The sequence below is a fragment of the Elaeis guineensis genome, chromosome 1, assembly GCF_000442705.2.
Source record: "Elaeis guineensis isolate ETL-2024a chromosome 1, EG11, whole genome shotgun sequence".
Classification (NCBI taxonomy): Eukaryota; Viridiplantae; Streptophyta; class Magnoliopsida; order Arecales; family Arecaceae; genus Elaeis; species Elaeis guineensis.
Genome location: NC_025993.2, coordinates 2,178,813 through 2,198,200, shown reverse-complemented (window position 1 = coordinate 2,198,200; position 19,388 = coordinate 2,178,813). Strand labels below are relative to the sequence as shown.

Genomic DNA, 19,388 nt, shown 5'->3' with positions numbered 1-19,388 from the left:
TTGTAGAGAAGTGATAATTTGATAGATTATGACCTCCTCCCCCTGAATAAAACTATTATGGATATTCATTATAAACTTGTAGCACCACAGTCTAAGAATCATTTGCTACATTTTTTGAGTAATGTGGCCTTGCAGCCCCCACTTCCTTTCAGTAATAGTTCTTTTTTTTTCTTTTTGTTTGAGCAATGAAGCAATTTTCCCAGTTTTTTGGGTTGGTGTTGTACCATGATATAACATGCATTGGTATAGTTATTGCACATCTTCCCATGTTTTGGTGTTAGCACATGTGCTTACATCCCAATATCTGAATCATGTCAAATTTCTTAAATTGGTGCTCTTGGACTGATTTAATAACCCAATCACTACCACCAGCTGCAAGAACAGGCCTCACACCATTAATTACATGCCACCAAGCAATATCATCAATTGCTTACTATCGATTTAGTTATTCATGATGAATCAACCAATTGCATCACCTTTCCAAACAATGGTCATTTCTCCCATCCCTAAATAATGGAGGTTTTTCTCCAAACCTTGTTGCTAGAATTAGGGGCAGGCATGTGAGTGGATTTGGGTGCAGGGAAGTGGATATTTAAGAGACATGTTCAGTCAGGAAAAATGTGCTGTTTCTAGATTTTGGGAAGATTAGTTACAAGTTACAGAATATTAAAAATTTGATTGAATTCATCATTAATTATTCAATGTTGTAGGATAGGGAATATTAAAATGTAATATTATTCAGTTGTTTCATCTTCTGTATTACTGATAAATACTTCTTTAATATTATTGCTAACTTAAAAAAAAATCTTTATTGAGGATACAAACTTATTAGAAATTGATTGATTCATGTAACCAAAATACCATCACTCTTGATTTCATACATAAAGAATGGTCATGAGCATGCTTAAAAAGGTGCAATGCTGGTGAAACAATCGATGGAAATTAAAAAGTTCACTGGTATAAATAACAAAATTTAAGATTGATAATTAAATATATATATTTCTAATCCAAATTTAGAACCCAGCACTAAAATCATATGTTTCACACAGTTTTTAATGCCTCCTCCCTTAAACAAACTCTAAGAAGCAACTAAACCCCACTTTCAATTATCATGAGATTCATGTGAGAACCACATCATATTCAAATTTCAAATAATTCAAACCACCAGTGGTCCTAAGAATCCACAACCCAAGAATCAAAAATGTAAAGTCTCAGAGACATTTCTAACTCGCAATAAATATATGTCAAAAAAAAAAATTATCGTATGATAATTTTATTTTGATGATTTTATTTTAAATAATATTTTGATAAATAATTTTTAAAAAAATTATTTTGATAATTTTTTTAAAATTAATACTAAATCGATAGAAAACCCGACAAAACCAGAGCCATATCACTGTTATATCACCGTTTTCGGTGATCAATGACTCTGACAACTGAGCCAGTTGGCACCCACAAAACGATAACTTTTAATATCCTTAAAATGATGAAAATTGTGGGGTCCATAATTTCTGCAGATTCCCCATGTCAATATCCTCACACCCATCAACAACCTTTTATTTCACGAATAAGCTTACCCTCATCCATAGCCAGAATGTAACCAGTTTGGTTAATGATTGAACCGCACATAGTTGAATGCATCAAAAAAAAAAAAAAAAAAAAAATCTATTTAAATAAAAAAAATCCACAAATAAAATATATATCTTCTAAAACAATGCTTCATCCACTTTATAATCATTTTTCCATCACCAAATATACCAGCCATAATGATTTATCATCCATGTACAGGACCATAATGATTTATCAACTATCATACTATATATCTTCACGTTCTGCTTCTGCACAAAAAGACATCGCAACACAATCAGCATTGCATAACAATCACTGACTGACCAGCAATAGAATAAATGCAAACAAGAGATGTTACGGCAGGAAAATGTGGACCAAGTAATAAAATCAAAACACCAAAAAAGTTGGAACAGTAAACGGCAACATTCGCAATTACTGTAGCATGATTACTGCTCAAAGTTACTATAGCATAAGCAACATCATGTGAATAATATCATTACAGTAGCTAGACCCATCAAGCTAAATAAAATCTGAAACCTTTTAATACCCATCCTCGAATAACCTATCAAAAAACTGAAAACAACTAAAAAGTAAAAGTAAAATATAATAAATTGACAACAAAAATTAAATCTAATAAAAATCCCTAAGTCCTGCATCCACCAAACGCATCATAACATGTTCTTAGAACTCCATCAACATGTATGCAAAGATATAGAAGTAATAGTATTCATATTTGCAAAAAAAAAAAAAAAAAAGACGCCAGAAATCAAATTATCAGCAAGGAAACTGGATGAAGGGAAAGTAAGGAGGACATGGAAAGAAGAAGAGGAAGGACTGAGAAGAGAAGAGAAGAGAAGAGATAGAAGTAACGGATTGGATGGCCATTGGAAAAGAAACACTTTATTTCCAATCACCCCCAAAACTGAGAAAACCCAGAACATGACACCTTCGAGCAAAAACCTAAAACCTCACCTGTTTTTCACTTCCATAAACTAACACTTGATGTGGCTTATTAAGTTATGCCCATATAACGTTCCAAACAACTGCAGGATATTCTAGTCTCAGCCATACTCATTAAAAAAACTAGAACTAAAAATTAAACAGAACTAAAAGATAAGATTGAGGAAGCTAAAAGATTAAACTAAATCTATGCTCACTGCCGATGATGCACAGCCCTTCAATGCACGTTAGCCAGTTGCGTGATCCAAGTTGAACATAACATTCCAAGTTCTCTTTGTGTGGATTATTACAATTATCAATGAACAAGAAAAAGGAACTTCCAGCCCTTCTAAATCTATATCATATTTATGCATACAAGCACATGTTTCAAAGCTAACTCTAGGTCCCAAAGCGTCTTGCTTTTGTCAGCTTAGCTACTTCAGAGATGATAATCATTAAAAGAATGGGGTTTTAGTGACAAACACACACTAAAGTATGGTTCGTGTTAATGATGCTTAAAACAATTTTTGTCTTTTTACTAAATTTTAAATGACGGTCCTAAAGAATGCTATACTGAATTACTACAAAAAATTGAGAAATGAGAGCAAATCCTTGGCAATTAGTATCGTAATACACATTTGAACACCGTAACCACATAAACATTGAGTTGCATTAAGCGTAATCGATTTTTGTTCCTTAGTCATTTCATTCTCCTTTCAAATGGGGATTATCTTTGTAAGCCATAGGTTTAACCTTTCATGGTACTGCCTATAGTGACCTTTATCTCCTCTTTATATCTGAAATCAGATTCTACAGCCTTGGAAAACAAGTGAAAACATGACATAGAATCAGATTGCACCAGACAGCCCATAATCATTAAGGAATTCTTACATAAAAAAGATGAAAAAAAATGACAGTCGTATTTCATCCTACCATCAACCAGGCAACTTGAGGAAGCGTTTAAGCTGATTTGCATATAGTGGTTTTGTAGAAATCATCCATCTCATGTGTTCAGTTGAAGTTTGCACTACATTTAAGATTAAAAATTCCATAGACAAATGAACAGCAAGTAGTTTGATTCAACTGACCATCAAGGATGTATTATGTCCATAAGCTCTAAAGATCAGAATTAGGACTGCTAGTTTGGTGCAGCAATGATGCGGTCAAAAATGAAAAAGAATTGCCCTGCTGGTACAAGAATAAGGATCACTTTACTGTCAGTGATGTATTATGTAGAACTGAATGAACCCTCTAGCTCAAAGATTGCAAGTCTGCAGCATCAAGGATGTAAAGCACCAAACTTTTATAAAGGTGGTCAAAAGTGAAAAAGAATTGACCTGCTGTTGCAATAATAAGGATCATTTTGCTGTCAGGATGTATTATGTGGAAATGCATGAGCTCTTTAGCTCAAACATTAGGATTGCAAGTCTGCAGAATCAAGGATGCAAAGCACCAAAGTTTTGTAAAAGTGGTCAAAAATGAAAAGAACTTCCCTTCTGTTTACAAGAATAAGACTCCATTCACATTACCTTCTTTACGGCCTCCTGAAATTATATCTTCAGAAGTCGTTTTACTATCTGTATCTCTAAACTCTCAAGCCCACCACTAGACTCTAATGTCATGCTGATGATATTGATACCTTTTCCCTATTTAATGAATTAAATAAAAGAATATACTGATGTACACATCATATATGTGGTTTATGTCTATGTATATGTAAGCATGCACATGTGCGTGGACACATGTCTACACTCCATGCACATGTGTATGTATAGCCTTTTGCAGTCAAGAAGTTTAAAGCTGCATGAGTTAAAACTTCCCAACCTCAATGTCAATATACATACACGTTCCCAAATTTTGAGCAAGCAATTGACAAGAAGGCATCACAAATTTAAAAAGTAATAGTTGCATCAATGAGTTAAACAAGGTTCTGACAAATCTTCATGGTATACCAACAAGACCCAACAGTAAAAGAAAATTTTGCTGACAGACTAACAGATAAACAAATGATAAATGCATATTTGCTTTCTAATGTCCGACGTTACTTAACAAATTTTAGAACATCATTCATATTGATGCTCAAATTAGTTCAAAATCCAAATCATCAAGCCAAAACACCTGATGCTACTTTTTTCAATTTATGAAATGAAAGGTAAAAAAAAAAAAAAACTACTTTTGCACCTCCATTCAAGTCAATAATCGGAAAGGGTACCCTTAGGAACATAAAAGTTCACCACTCTATAGGGGTATTGGATTGGGTTAGCTCGGATACAGATCCGGTCAAATGCGAATCGGGTCAAAAATTTGTTAACCCAAATCTGACCTATTTATTAAACCGGTCAAAAATTCAAATCTAAACCCAACCGATTTATTAAATAGGCAACCTGACCCGATCTACATAACTCATTTATTAAACAAGTCACGTCAGGTTAAACGGGTCAATGTGGGTTAAACGAGTTAAACAGGTTAAATGGTTCGAGTTAGGACCCAACCTAATCATTAAAGAGTCAAAATGGGTTAAACAGTTTAAAGGTCTAAACTTGAACTCAACCCATCTAATAAATAGGTCTAGATAGGTTGACCCATTTATGACCCAATCCATTTATGTTAAACCCAAATCTCTTTAAAATGGATCATTCATGGGTTAGGTTGATGGGTCGGGTTATAAATTGCCACGCTTACAACTGTCATAAATAAGCCTTTGTTTGTTTTTTTGTCCTATTCAGCTACCTTTCCTTATATTGTCATGCTCATCCCACATGCTCTATTGAATAATGTCTCTAGAAAGTCCATGATACATTCTCCACTAACCTATCTATAATTCTAAATTAATCATCTCTAGAAAGTTGCTTGAATTACTAGGACATAAAAGGTGATAATACAAATATATCATGTTACCAAAGACAACATTAAGATAAAAGGCATCTACAAGCTCTGCTAGGAAACAAAAGTTAAGGAAAAATCATACAGTTAAGATACAATTTATGAGTATAATAAGTTTTTAACAGAAAGGAAATGTAACTTATTTTAAATTCTTTTCAGGTTAAATGTAGTCAATATGAGACCATGAACGGGATTATATTTATGATATTATTTAACCAAAACCAATATAAGCTGTAAAGTAGGTATTAGCTATTTAAAATTAGATCTCCTACATTAGCAAGCCATATCCCATGCACTGATTAGCTAAAAAGGTCAAGATAATGCAGGATCAATTGGTGATGTCCTGCTATGTGCAGAACATAAGGGAAGGATGAAATTAAGTTAGGCATAATTACTGGTTTTCTTCTTAACATGTTATGTGACAATGATGACAATCATTGATTATAAAAATAAAAATAAAAAGACCGACAAAACAGCCCTATGGTTTTGGTGATGGCAGAGGTTATGAGAAGAAAAATGTGATCTAACAGAGATTCTGCAACCAGTGAATGCAGAATCAAGAGCATGCCTGGTATTTAAGATATTAGCCATTAAGTAACAGAAAGTAGATGATGCAAAAGAATGTCAAAGAAGAAACAATTTAATTTTTGAAGGTAAAGTATGGCATACAGATTTTATAACAAGATTTCATGTAATCTTAGTGGCTTGCAATACACCGTTAGTTGTGCTTGATTCTAACATATGAAGATTTTCTTTCAAGGGTGGTTCCACAATAATGTTATTTTTGATCAATTATGGAGCCACACTTCTGGATTTCAAATAAGTTTGAGCCTCGAGGCATGCCAAAGTATACAGTGACTTCCCTTATAGCAATCTAAACTACAAACAGAAACATCACAGCCATTTAAAACCAACTTAACATATGAATTGACAAAAAAAACTCCTAATCTCATTAATTTAGAGGAAAACAACAATGTTAAAATGGAGTACCGTCTAAATCAAGGATTTAATCCGAGCGGGATGTCCCGTGGGACACCGGGATAGAGTATCATCCCATGTGTCGGACAGACCGCCCCGCTAGTATCCCAGCTTCCCAATTAAGAATTGGGATGACTTGAGACATCCTCTGTCCCAAGTATCGAGACAGGACAGGACGGTGGCACGTCCCGTTCCATGAAAAAACTGGAACAGCCCCGTCCCACAGGATTTAAAACCTTAGTCTAAATTACACGTGAAGAAAAAAAGTAACATTGAAATACCAAAATATGGAATAACAATCTCAGCATGCAGCTTCCTAAAGTTTAAATTTTGCCATATGAAATTTGTTGTCAACGGCAAGCTAAAACCAAAAGATACTGAAACTCTTAAAATACAAAGGCACATAAATGCAAACCAAGACAAGCCCAAACACCCATTCTGGCACTAATAATCACTTCCATTTCTATAGGAACTTGGACCCCAATAAGTTGATGTGAATGCAATCAGCTCTTGATGTAAATGCAATCAGCTCATTTTTTGTCTTCCAGTAAACTGATAATGGATGATGAGTACTCATTAGTTGTACAAAGTTTGCATTCAATGTTAAGATCTCTTAGACTGAACTTCAATACTTATCTTGTTAGCAGATTTTTGAGATAAGCATATATCATCTTGATCTTGTGGCTTCCATAGCCCCTAAAGAATATTTAGTTTTTTACACTGCCATCATGCTTTCGATGTTTCTGAAGCATTTGACCAATGTGCTAGCTTTCGTGGTTCAACATTGCCAAGAGGATTCTGACAAAAGCTTCACCTTTGTGAATAGCTTCATTTTCCTTCGGTACTCATCTTTTACAATATTATTCTTGACTGATTTCAAAAAGACAGCAGCCTTGCCCCAGCCTTGTGCTCTAAACCATTGTCAAACATGGAGGATGAGATCAATTTATGAATCAGCACCAAATGTTGCCAAAAATTCGTACTTGCCATTGACTTAACATATGTTGCTTGTCAGAAAATGTTTCATTTTCTTAGACAAAACTATTTTTAAATTTTTCCACATATTGTTAAGTATTTCGAATATGTTATTCGTGGACCACTTTGACCTCTTGACTCCCTACCTACGCAGCACCATGGCTGCCTGGCAACCACAAACAGTATTTTTCAAACATCATCCATGATACATTCACCTTTGTATTAGGGCATGGGCTAGGTTCATGAAATTCTTCCTCAAAGTCCACTTGATATCAAAACAAGGGTTCATCTTCACAATCTTCATCTCTTTTCAAAGTAGCCTTCCGATTTGAAAAGGATACACAAGCATGACCTCACCAAGTGGCAAGATAGCAATGTCAATGAATGATTAGATATGACAAAATAAAAGCTTCAAAACTTCAAAAGTTGACTTTCTTAATTCTTGCTACCTGATAATAACAAAAGCACCTTAAAGATGGTCCTCATGTCATCTACAACATCGCATCTATCTTCTAAACATGACCACTCACTGTAATGGGGCATAAATTGAGATTCTGATAACAAAACTGATTTTAGATAATCAAGAAAAGTGTTATTTTATTAAAAAAGAGGGGAAAACTGCTCATTGACCTTGACGAAAGAAAAATATGATACTATTCAACATTGTAGATTCAAAGATCTCAAAAATTAGCTGCTAGAGCTTTAGACTACAAGACAATATAAGAATTGGCCTTTGATGCAAAGAGTTATTACTTACATCACAAAACTCAATGGCAAAAATTAAAATGAACCTTAAGGACTATACCAGAAGAGCCACAATACAGCTCTAATTTGTAGGAAGTCAACCAAGGAATTATAGTATCATATATCATACCTATGTTTTTCAGAAGTAAACACCATATGCTTATAATGCCATACCATATATACAATCTGCAAACACCAGCACAGATACATCACCTACTACTGTCAGAGCCTTGGAGTCCAGCCACATGTGACTGGAATTCAATGATGTGCACTCACATTATTGGAATGTGGAAGCTGGTGCTCTCTTGGAGATAGTACTGCAACTTAATATCTTCTCTGATATGAATTTAAATAAAAAACAAAATGGAAAGCTGACTGCCTACAGTAGTTCATTATAGTACCAAAATATACACAGCTGGTGTGCTGCATTAGAAAACCTAATTTTTGCATCAAGACTATTTTACTGTCTTCCAGTGAGAGGTACACATATTTTAAACACTGAAGCATAATGTTTGGTGCATGAACAATTACAACATCTGAAAGCACATCGAATGTGTCTTTGAGTTGACGAGCACACATGCAACATTATCTATATAATTCTGGCCCACATGCCAATGAAGGCAGTGTTATATTGGATTCCACAAATCAAACAACAAATTGGGGAAAAATAAAAAATATGCCCACAAGAAATAATGGAATTAAGCTAAGTTCATGCAAATTTAATTTACTATGACCAAATGCCAAAATATATCGGCCTATATGCTACTGTAATGCAATAACGAACTATCCTATAGACACTTTTATGGGACAGTTCTCACGTTGAAAATTGTGGCATGCAGTATATACCATACAGTGAATTACGATATTGACTGGCATTTAATCCTTAAAATAACCAAAAGCAAGCCAGATGTCAATCCCTCAACAAACCTATTCCAACGCAAGGAAAACATGATAGACTAATTTATGGTAGTAATTCTGCCATTCTAGTATATTAGTCATATGGAATCATGCTTTCTCCAAAGATAGCATTGTTTATCAATAACACCAGCAGAAAATTAGCATTCCACTATAAGGTCTTTGATTTCAAAAACTCAGACATGAGTAAAGCAACTGCAAGTCCTAACTCACCCAGATAACATCTAGAGAAAATAAAAACCTTCAGCAGTTAATGAGTGGATAGACCTACGGTCCTATTCTAAGTGATCTATTTCCTAAGATAAGGAGAGTCGACAAGGTTCTCTCGATATTACATAAGGCTCTCTACCCATGATGCCCCTTTGTACCTATGAAATAAAAACAAGTTTTTTTTCTTTCCTTGATCAAATCAAACATAAGCTGAAAGGTTGAAAGGCAAATCGTCCACCCTCAGCAAGAAGATTGAATAGATTAGGTGTTCTGCAAAACTATTAGAAAAATGCTTTCTTCTATCCAACCCCATCTAAAAGGATATTAACATAATAATGAATAAGATCACTAACAAAGACACCCCATGCATTATCAAGCAAACAAACTTCTATCAAGAAAAAGGTGGACTAGGGCAAAGAAGATTAGTAGAATGAAGCTGCTGGGCCTAGTGGATTATAGAACTCATATATAGCACCAGACATATTAGACTAGGGAGAATTTAGAGTCTAATTAGATTCCAATGGATAAAAAAACTGAACCTATGGTTATAGAGTTTTAATAGATCATGTTATATTTTTACTATACTATTATTCGTAGATACTAATAGAATGCTATATCATAATCAAGGTTTTAAATTCCGTGGAACAGAGATGTCTCACTATCTCTATAGAATGGGATGCCCCACTATCCCACCCCGTCCCGACAGCTATCTCATTAGATATCATCTGTCTCTCTCCCCTTCTTCTTTCCTTTATTTCTTTTCTTTCCTTCTTTTCTTTCTTTTTCTTCTACTTTCCTTTCTTTTCTTTCATTTTTCTTTATTTTCCTTGTCCCTTCCTTTCTTTTTTTCCTTTTCTTCTTCTTTCTCTTTCCTTTCTTCCTTCCTTTCTTTTTCTTCTTCCTCCCTTTCTTTCTTTATTTTTTCTTCTTCTTCTTCTTCTTTCCTTTCAACTTTTCCTCTTCTTCATCTTCCTTTCTTTTTCCACTTTCTTCTTCTCCCCTACATAGATGGCTTCCAGAATCTTGACCCCATCTCGATCCCGTTTTCTCACAAGAATGGGACGAGACGACAAGGATGCCCCCTATCCTGTTGAAATGTTAAACCTTGATCATAATTTAGATGGAATTCATCATAAGAAAACTATAAAGAGTAGACAGCTCTTGAGCACTCAGGTTTGCATGTTAAAAGGCAAAGATACAAAAATCAATACAAGTGGAGAGGGAAAAAAATCTAAGAATCATTCAACAACAATCAGCATCATCGATGCCGGTCCAGGCCTTCGATGAAAAGATGGGAGGTTGATGCTAGGTTGACAGCCGATCTTAAGAAACATATCAGAATGAAATTGATCGAAAACCTAAATAGGAATACTTCACAGATGAGGATCCATGTAGCAGAACCAGGATAGTCAGGACAAGGCTTGATGCCCACAGCATGTTAAATTCTTTTTTTTTAAAAAAAGGGAGCACTACTGACATACTATGGATGGTAATGCAGGTAATGGAGGGTGAGTGAGAGTGGAGGAATACTGAAGGTTTGAACAAGCAGGTAGAAAAACAAAAGAAAGATTGACAAGCAGATTTCCTGCCCAAAGGGAGCAAAATGAACTTGTGAAATCAAGAATATACTCTGACAATGTGAAAGAATACATCCAAAATACCAATCCCAGAATCTCTTTCAAATGGAGAGAGAAATAAAACAGCAGATTTGACTGCAAATACATCCGGTGACATAAGTAGTGAAACTGGATATGGAACAGACTCCCTACTTCTGCTAAGGCCCACAAGGACTGTCTGTAAAAGCTAGCATTTGTAGCTACAGTAAAAAAATGCAATTATTTAAGAATCAAGAACAAAGTCATCTATTACCATATGTGGGACATAACAGATAGTAATTACTCATATTTTATTTGTTTAACTTATTTGTTAAATGGTTATAAGTGGCTATGCAAACTGAAGTTCATTATTTTATAACTGTGAAAAGGATTGATAAACATTAATTGGTATATTAAATCACAATAGAAGAGGAGCAATACTTTACTTTCTGGTCGCTTTGCTTCACTTTACATGAGTTTAATTCTTCAAGTAATCAAGTCCTAGAAAAAGTATAAAGAATTTTCTTTCAAAAAGTGACCAATTCTTGACCTTCATGATACATACATGGAGGACTATATTGCTTAGCTGTTAGGACATCCTCAAAGATGTGCAACCAGTCACTCTTGAAAATAGCATTAGTTTGTGAAGTTGCATCTATTTTATGCACCAGAACCCACAACTCAGAAGTTGCAATGTAATATCCTTCTAAAAGCTCTGTAATAAGAGCAACCATTAAATTAAGAGGAAAAACTAATCTTTGTTTCGAAAGTCATTGGCCCTGAGTATAGCATGATTCCTATATCTACCAAAAAGAACACAACCAATATCATTCTGATGGCCATCAGCTTTGATAAATAGTCCTCACAAGTGACCATGCTTGGGTAATCAATGCGCTAAAATCTCAGGATCAGATCAGGGTCAACTTTGAAATCATTAGTGACCTAAATTATTTTGTTGATACTAACTTAACAAGCAGAAATATGGATTAAAAATAATTTATTTTAAAAGAACCATGCATTTCAGATATCCTAAGAAACTAAATATAAAGTAGATAAAATTTTTTAACAAACTACTATTAGATCGTATGCAATACTGGCTCACTAAAAAACTAGTTCGCCACCGACTAGATCTTACAAAAAGAGGACCTGACAATGGCCACATTTACGTGCTGGCCTTTTCATGTATATAACCATCGGACATGATTAATTAAAGAGAAAAGAAAAGAGACAGTTAACCAAACCATTTACTCTATCACACTAATGATTGTGTTGGTTACATGACCAATAAACTCTCTCTAACCAGCCCCAAATTTTTGTTTAATCCTTTTATTTCTCCAAGATCCCAAAGCTGACAGCAAAAGCTTGTCTCTTCACACTTCTGCTGAATAAATATGTGTCAATGTTCAAATATTTGCCTAATATCAAATTACAATTTAAAATTATATATCTGCTTTAACATATAAATATACAAATTAAGACACCTAGCACTCATGATACCAAACTATCGTCAACAATGCACAACTGCGTACCCTTTGCATATTCTCGTGGCAAGATGATCTAAATAACCTTAATACAGCAATCTTTTTTTGTCCTGTCAAATACCATAGTATATTCTATGCATCCCCTCTTAATGTCGCTTCATGATTTTTCTTTGAATGCTACAAGTGATGACTACTTCATTAATCAGAACAATTACCTCCTCTACTAGTACCAAGTAAATGGTCAGCTTGTTTCCTGTATGCTGCAATGTAAACTCTGCTCGTTGCACTCTCTGCTAGATCACCACTCTTACCTGCTATGTGCATGAGAAAAGGAGCAAGCCCTTGTGCATTAGATATGGAGACCAGATATACTAGGTTGGAAAAACTGATTTTTGCCCTCATCATTGCAGCCCGAAGGCTCCGGCCTTACTTCCAAGCACATCCTATTATGGTGCTGACTGATCAACCACTTAAGGCTGTCTTGCATCGGCCGATACTTCTGGGTGATTGGCGAAATGGACGATTGAGCTCGCAGAGTTCGAAGTAAAATTCCAACCTCAGCCCTCCATCAAAGCTCAAATATTGGCAAACTTAGTTGTGGAATGCACTATCCCCGATGATCCAGTGTGCCATAACAATGGAGTGAGCTAGAGAGCTCGAACTAAAAGCTATGATGCGATCAAAGATTTTCCAATAAGAAGAACTAAAAGCTCACCTGAGATTATCTTTCAGAGTGCACCAGAACATCAAGCAGTCCACAGCAAACTTGTATGGTTACGATACTTGCCATTGAAGCTTGGTATTACATACCATAGTAGATGCAACTCCCCTGTGACAATCAAACAGCCTTATACATGATGGCCAGCCCGGTGTTTCATGAGTGGACTGGACATATCAAGTTGGACGATCATATTGAAAGAAATTACAAAATGGTACCATCACTTTATTTCATCTCAACATCAACTTATAGATATCTTCACCAAGGTACCTAGTAAAGCGAAATTTCATATGGTAATGTACAAGCTGGGGGTTTTTCCACTTTATATATCCCAGCTGGAGGAGTACTAGGCAACCAATTATGCTCTCATTTCTCCATTATCATTGAGATCTATTTCCATACTTGTACTCTTTATAATTACGAGTTCTTTGTCTATATTTTTATTAGAAAATTTAGTCAAGTACATGCACACTATCATCTTATCATAATCATTTGGATTTATTTTCATATTTATGCACTTTATAATTATGGATAATTATTAGGATCTATTTCCATATTTATCCTCTTTACGATCGTAGGTTATTTTGATCCATTTCCATACTTGTGCTCTCGACTACCATGAAATGTTTTATCGTTGACTTCCATTATTATTGTGCATATCTTTTAGCTATTTCTAAATTTACGAGACTTATATTTCTTACTGTCCTAGAAATTATGTGATTTGTATATATGAGATTTTATCCCTTTCAACCAATTTTCTCATATAATTTTAGCATTAATTTAGTATTTAATATCAAATATATTTGTGGTATACTATAAAAATGTTAGGCATTATTTCGAGATCCTTTTTTGCTAGAACAATTGGTTCCATGAATAAGGTTTACTGGAAACTTGCTACCCTGTTCCAGGGATCCATTTCTAGGCCATAGACGGCCTACATCCAAGTACACCGTTGTTAATCAAGCTACTATAAAAAAAAAATAACCGAGAAAAATGGGCCAAAAATGGATAAATGCGGGAAACAAAGAATCTATGGATATGATACCTGTAATAATAACTTTTTCTATCTGAAACTGGATCAGATACAGATTAAATATCAGTATATCTATATCTATATTTTTATCTTAGAAATGCAAATATAGATATGAATATTATTCGAATGAAAAATTTATATTCATATTCATTTTAAATTAATACGGATATATTTCGAATACTAGAAGTATAGATATAATTATGGATATAACTTAAATAATTAAATTTGATGACTACAGAATAAAAAATATTATTGAATAGATGATGATTCAAGTTAATAACATATTTATATGGTTATATATTTTTCTTAAAAATTATTAAATATTATATAAAATTATATAGGATTACACGTAAATTCGAATATTCAGATACGGATCAGATAATTATCTATCTATATCCATATCTATTTTTCTTTGATGGATATGGATTCGGATCCGGACGTTGGTCAGATCCTCAAATTTCTTTACATATCCAAATTGATTTGGATACGAAGATCTAGATGGATAATATCCATATTACTTTCACCTCTATTTCTATCCGTTATTTATTTTAAAAGGAAGGTACTTGGATTATAAAATTCGGATATATTGCCTATTATTTTATCAAAAATGCAGAAGATAGTGGATTTCTTTTAGAAAGAATGTCTCAATGTTCAAGTTTCTTCCCAAACAAATGCCATAATTTGGTAGGCTAAATTATTTTGGTTCCCTAGAAACTATTCACTAGATATTCCAAAGAAGTCTTTTAAACTTTGTATAAGATTCTCACAATGACTCAAATCTGTTCACTTAATTTGTGCCACGATTTCCGGACTACTAGGGCGTCAGCTTGACAGAGTATAAGGATACCAACATAGGCACTGAAAAGTCAAAAGGATGATCAGCTTCTTGAGACATTAGATGCACCAACATGGTCATACATCGTACTAATTATCTTGTCTTCTTGCTTTGGACCAATCATCCAGATGAGCTCATGATGAAAAATGCCCTCAGAAAGAAGATGAGGTGATTGGTATGGTCACACAAAGTAGGATACATCTTTTCTAACTCTTCAGACGATTCATACTCTGATAAAGGATTATCTTCACCTTCAACGCCACTTGCAAGAATTATTCTTTAAAAAAAAACAAAAACTTACTTGCAAGAAATCAAGCTTATCCACGCTTAAAATAAGGCTACAATTTGATCATATATGGAGTAATCAAATTGTGGTAGAACTAGAGCTTATCTGACACCAACATGCATTTGGGGTGCTTTATAAAGTTCTCCCCTTAATGGCCTCATAGCCAAGCATGCAAAAGAACCCAAATTCAAGCTGGAAAAAAAGAATCACCACACAAAAAATAATAAGTTCAAGGTAATATCGTATCTGTCGAACATTTAAATAATGATATATCTTTTGCACATTTACTAGGACACATCAAGCCCAAGCCTTGAGTATTCATGCTTAATCACACAGCACAAGCCAATAATCTCTGACCTCACTTGGAATGCATAAAGGAGGTCTGGAGAATTCGATGAGAAAAAATGATGATGAAGAAACCTTCAGTCCAAACAGTTTCAGCTTTCAAGCCCTTGTTCTTGCTCCATGTATGACAAGAATGTATATGAGCTGTGTTGCTGAAAGAATGATTAAGAAAGCCTCTATGGTTCTCTGCAAAATCCAATGTATAATTAAGCAAGCTAGAATTGTTAGAGAGAGGAGAGCTTGTAACCATTGTAACTTTATTCTTTTATCTTCTATAAAAGAAAATAGTCATATCAGAGACATCTTTCATTCTCATTTTTTTTACAAATTAGAGAACATGTCACTTTTGATTAGATTTTTAACATGAGATCAATGAGGCTCTCTTTTCCCCTCCTTTTCCTCTACAGAGGAGAAGAGACAAACCCCTAATATTTTCTTTTGTTTTTTCTTTTCAACTCTAGAATCCCATAATTATCAAAGCATTCATATTTGTAATTGCAGTGGAAGCCAGTAAAGAAGCTAATTGAAATGTTTTATGAAGTAATTGGAGAAACCATAATAGTTGTCAGTTGAGGATGCCTCTCATGTACATAAAACTAGGCGGTTTCCAGTTTTTCTTTGAAGGGTTCAATCAAGTTGGATTCCTTTATACACATAAATTAATCTTCCTTTCTTTTTTTTTTCAGAAAGAAATATGCATAAACAAATTACAAACTTCTTATTAACCTGGAAAATAAAGGAAATCACCAAAGCATATGGCTGACCAAAGAAAATAAAGAAGAAGCAATCATCAGTATCTTATATCTATCTTAAAGACAACTAATCCCTTCTAATGTTCTATGCAATTCTCTTCTAAATTATTAACCATTTGCACCTATGCTAATGCATAGGCCTGCAAATGGGTCGAGTTTAGTGCCAGTCCAGCTTGACATTAAATTGAGCACCCCAACAACTATTAGCTCTGTTGGTCAGCACATTTCTTTAAGGACTTGCTTTTGAAGGAGGTCCAGTATTTAAATCCTAGATATTGCTCAAAAACTATTAATTGGAGCATGTTAGCACCAAGTCTAAAATTTAGATCCAGATTCCAAATTAGGTTAATACTGAGACCTATTTTAAAAGAATGGTTGCTTTTTTTCAATAATGAACGCACTTTCCACCAACAGAGGCCTAAACTTGCAGACCAACTTCTCCTTCCATAAGGAACATCATTCACATAACAAAATCCATCTAAACATCCACAAGTAGCAGGAATTTATGGAGACAAATAGCTGGTGTTCCCTTACCAGCCGAGCATTTCTCCCCTCCAATTCAATCTCTTTGCATGCCAAACTGCAAGTATCAATGGAACATTTTAGTTCTCTTCATGGTCTTCTGTGATATTTTCTTGTGCCAAAATGTTCATTAGAACACATGAAGAAACTTTGGCTTACCCCATTGCAAGTAAAGTAAGAGCCCATGCTGCAATACCAGAAGATACTGCGATGGCAAGCTATCATAGTTCCAGGAGCGGATGTGGTCGACTCCGGCGATGGCTGTAGCTGCACCAACAACTCCAGCTACCAGTGCAAATATCACCATAAAACCGGTCGCGCCATTCCCAATTGGAAAGAATATCGGCGAGAAGTGAGCTGGAACTTCAAATCCCGGTCCTGCCAGTTCCAAAACCACCAAACTAATGATAAATTTCTGAAAGAAAAGAAGAAAGAAATCATCATACCATACAACCATACAGTGATGATCCTTACCTATGGTGAAACCCCGATGGATGGCAACGTCGAGGGCCCAACCTGAAATGGTTGCCACTATGGCATACATGCAGAAGTTGAGGACTAGAAGAAGAGAAGCAATAGGCTTTACACCATCCCCGGCCATTGATTAGATGCAACAATGTGAGATACCTGAACTTAAGAAGATGAGGATGATGGAAGCTTTGATAGAATACCTGATGATATATATTGCGAGTTTGCCGGTTAGACTCTGTTCTTTTCTTGTGGGGTGATGGAAGGATCGAGTGTTTGTCGGGCTACGAAGGCGAAGGGGTTTTGTCACGCTCCGATCGAGATTGTGAATCGAGGGTCGTGGCAACCGCCGCATACTTATGAAGAACTCTCTCATAAGCATGCAAGGCATCTCATCACGATATCAATGCATCGCAGCGGAATAAATTCAAATAATTATTATTCAACTGTAATTCAAGTAATTAAATCAAATGTCTTAATCCAATAAAATTTTTGCTAAAAAAATAAAAAAATAGATCTAAGTTCAATGAAGTTGACAATGCTAAATCTCGCCTCTAAAAGCTCTGTCCCAATATTTCTTCCCACGCTCGAAATTAATTATCTGAATCTGAAAAATAGAAAGAAAGGTAATGAGCTAGACATCCCAGTAAGTAACAAGCATCTCTACCAGATATTTCAGATATTATATAATTTTCAAGAACAATGCTGCAAATAACATAAAAGTATATTTCATGCTATTTTAATACCAATCAAATATTTTCAAATATTCACATATAACATAATCATAAATCCGATTCGATGCAAAAACACTCGTAACTCAACAGCCTTGACTATGACCAACGTTTAACCCCCATTGGCGGGTCCACAGAATACCAGCACAACCCCCACTGGCAGGGTCCACAAATACCAGCGCACAACCCCACTGGTAGGGTCCACAAACACCAGCGCACAACCCCCACTGGCAGGGTCCACTGAGTACCAACGTATAATCCCATTGCGGGGCCCACTGAAACATAGTTAGGCTGAGAGCAAAATTCGATCTGTATCAAAACACTTTGTATCATAATATATCATAAATATTTCACTGAACATGTGCATAAATCGACATACCATAATATTTCAAAAGCACTTTTCTTTCAAAACATAATTTCATAAATCATACATAATTTCAGAGAATAATTATTTATTTTCAGAATAAATATGGAATATCTTGAGAAGATGATTCATTACTTACCTTTCACGGAGCACTGAATGAATAGATCGACTAACTTCTAGGAGATTCTTCCGTGCCTATTATCCAAAATTATTTTTTTATATTAATTTTAATTCAAAATTAAATCTAACAAATTCCAAAATCAAAACCTCACTTAAAATCAGACTCTTCCCTAAACTCGATCAAAATCATCAATGAAGCCTTACACTTCGCTAATCCTAGAGGAATAACTTTAGAGAGAGAAATTCATCAAGAGAGAAAAACAATCTAGAGAGAAAAATTTAGAGAGAGAAAGTAGAGAGAGAAGTTCAATTCCAGAGAGAGAAAGTCAGGGTTCAGACTGAAAAGAAGAGAGAGAAGAGAGAGAACTCTCTCTCTCTCATTATTTATTATTATTATTATTTTCTTATTTATGTATTTATTCATTTATTTATATATATATATAAATATATATTATATATTGTTATTATAATAATAATAATAATTATTATTATTATTATTATTATTTTCTTTTCTTTTTCTCTTTTTTTTCTTCTTTTTTTCTTTTTCTTTTCTTTTCTTTTCTTCTTTTTCTTCTTTTCTTTTCTTTTTCTTTTCTTTTCTTTTTCTTCTTCTTCTTCTTCTTCTCGGCTCTTCCCGCCCGGAACAGGGGACCGCTCCCCTCCTTTTGCCGGGCCGTTCAGGCCATGGCCGCCGCGGCGGAGGCCGGCGGCAGACGGGGGCCACTCCCCCGTCACGGAGGAGTATGGCCGGCGGTCGATTACGATCGCCGGCGCCGGAAAATCAAGGAAAAAGAGGCTAAAAAAAGGGTCTCTTTCCCGACCGAAAATCGGCTACACTCGTCGCGCCGCCTCAAGCAAAGGTACGGAAAGATAGGGAAGGAAGAGAGGAAGGAAAGGAAGACTCACCCCGGCCTCCGGTGACCTC

At 34.9% G+C, this 19,388-nt stretch overlaps 1 long non-coding RNA gene and 1 pseudogene across 1 annotated transcript; both read right to left on the bottom strand.

Moving 5' to 3' along the window:
* Window positions 1–1,795: 1,795 nt before the first annotated feature.
* Window positions 1,796–13,053, bottom strand: LOC140856373 (uncharacterized). Its single transcript, XR_012139535.1, has 3 exons — window positions 13,005–13,053; window positions 12,505–12,896; window positions 1,796–1,838 (listed from the first exon to the last, which is right to left on the bottom strand). It is a non-coding gene; the product is annotated as an uncharacterized lncRNA (long non-coding RNA).
* Window positions 13,054–15,469: 2,416 nt separating this feature from the next.
* On the bottom strand, window positions 15,470–17,412 carry LOC140854688 (membrane protein PM19L-like; annotated as a pseudogene).
* Between the last annotated feature and the right edge of the window lie 1,976 nt (window positions 17,413–19,388).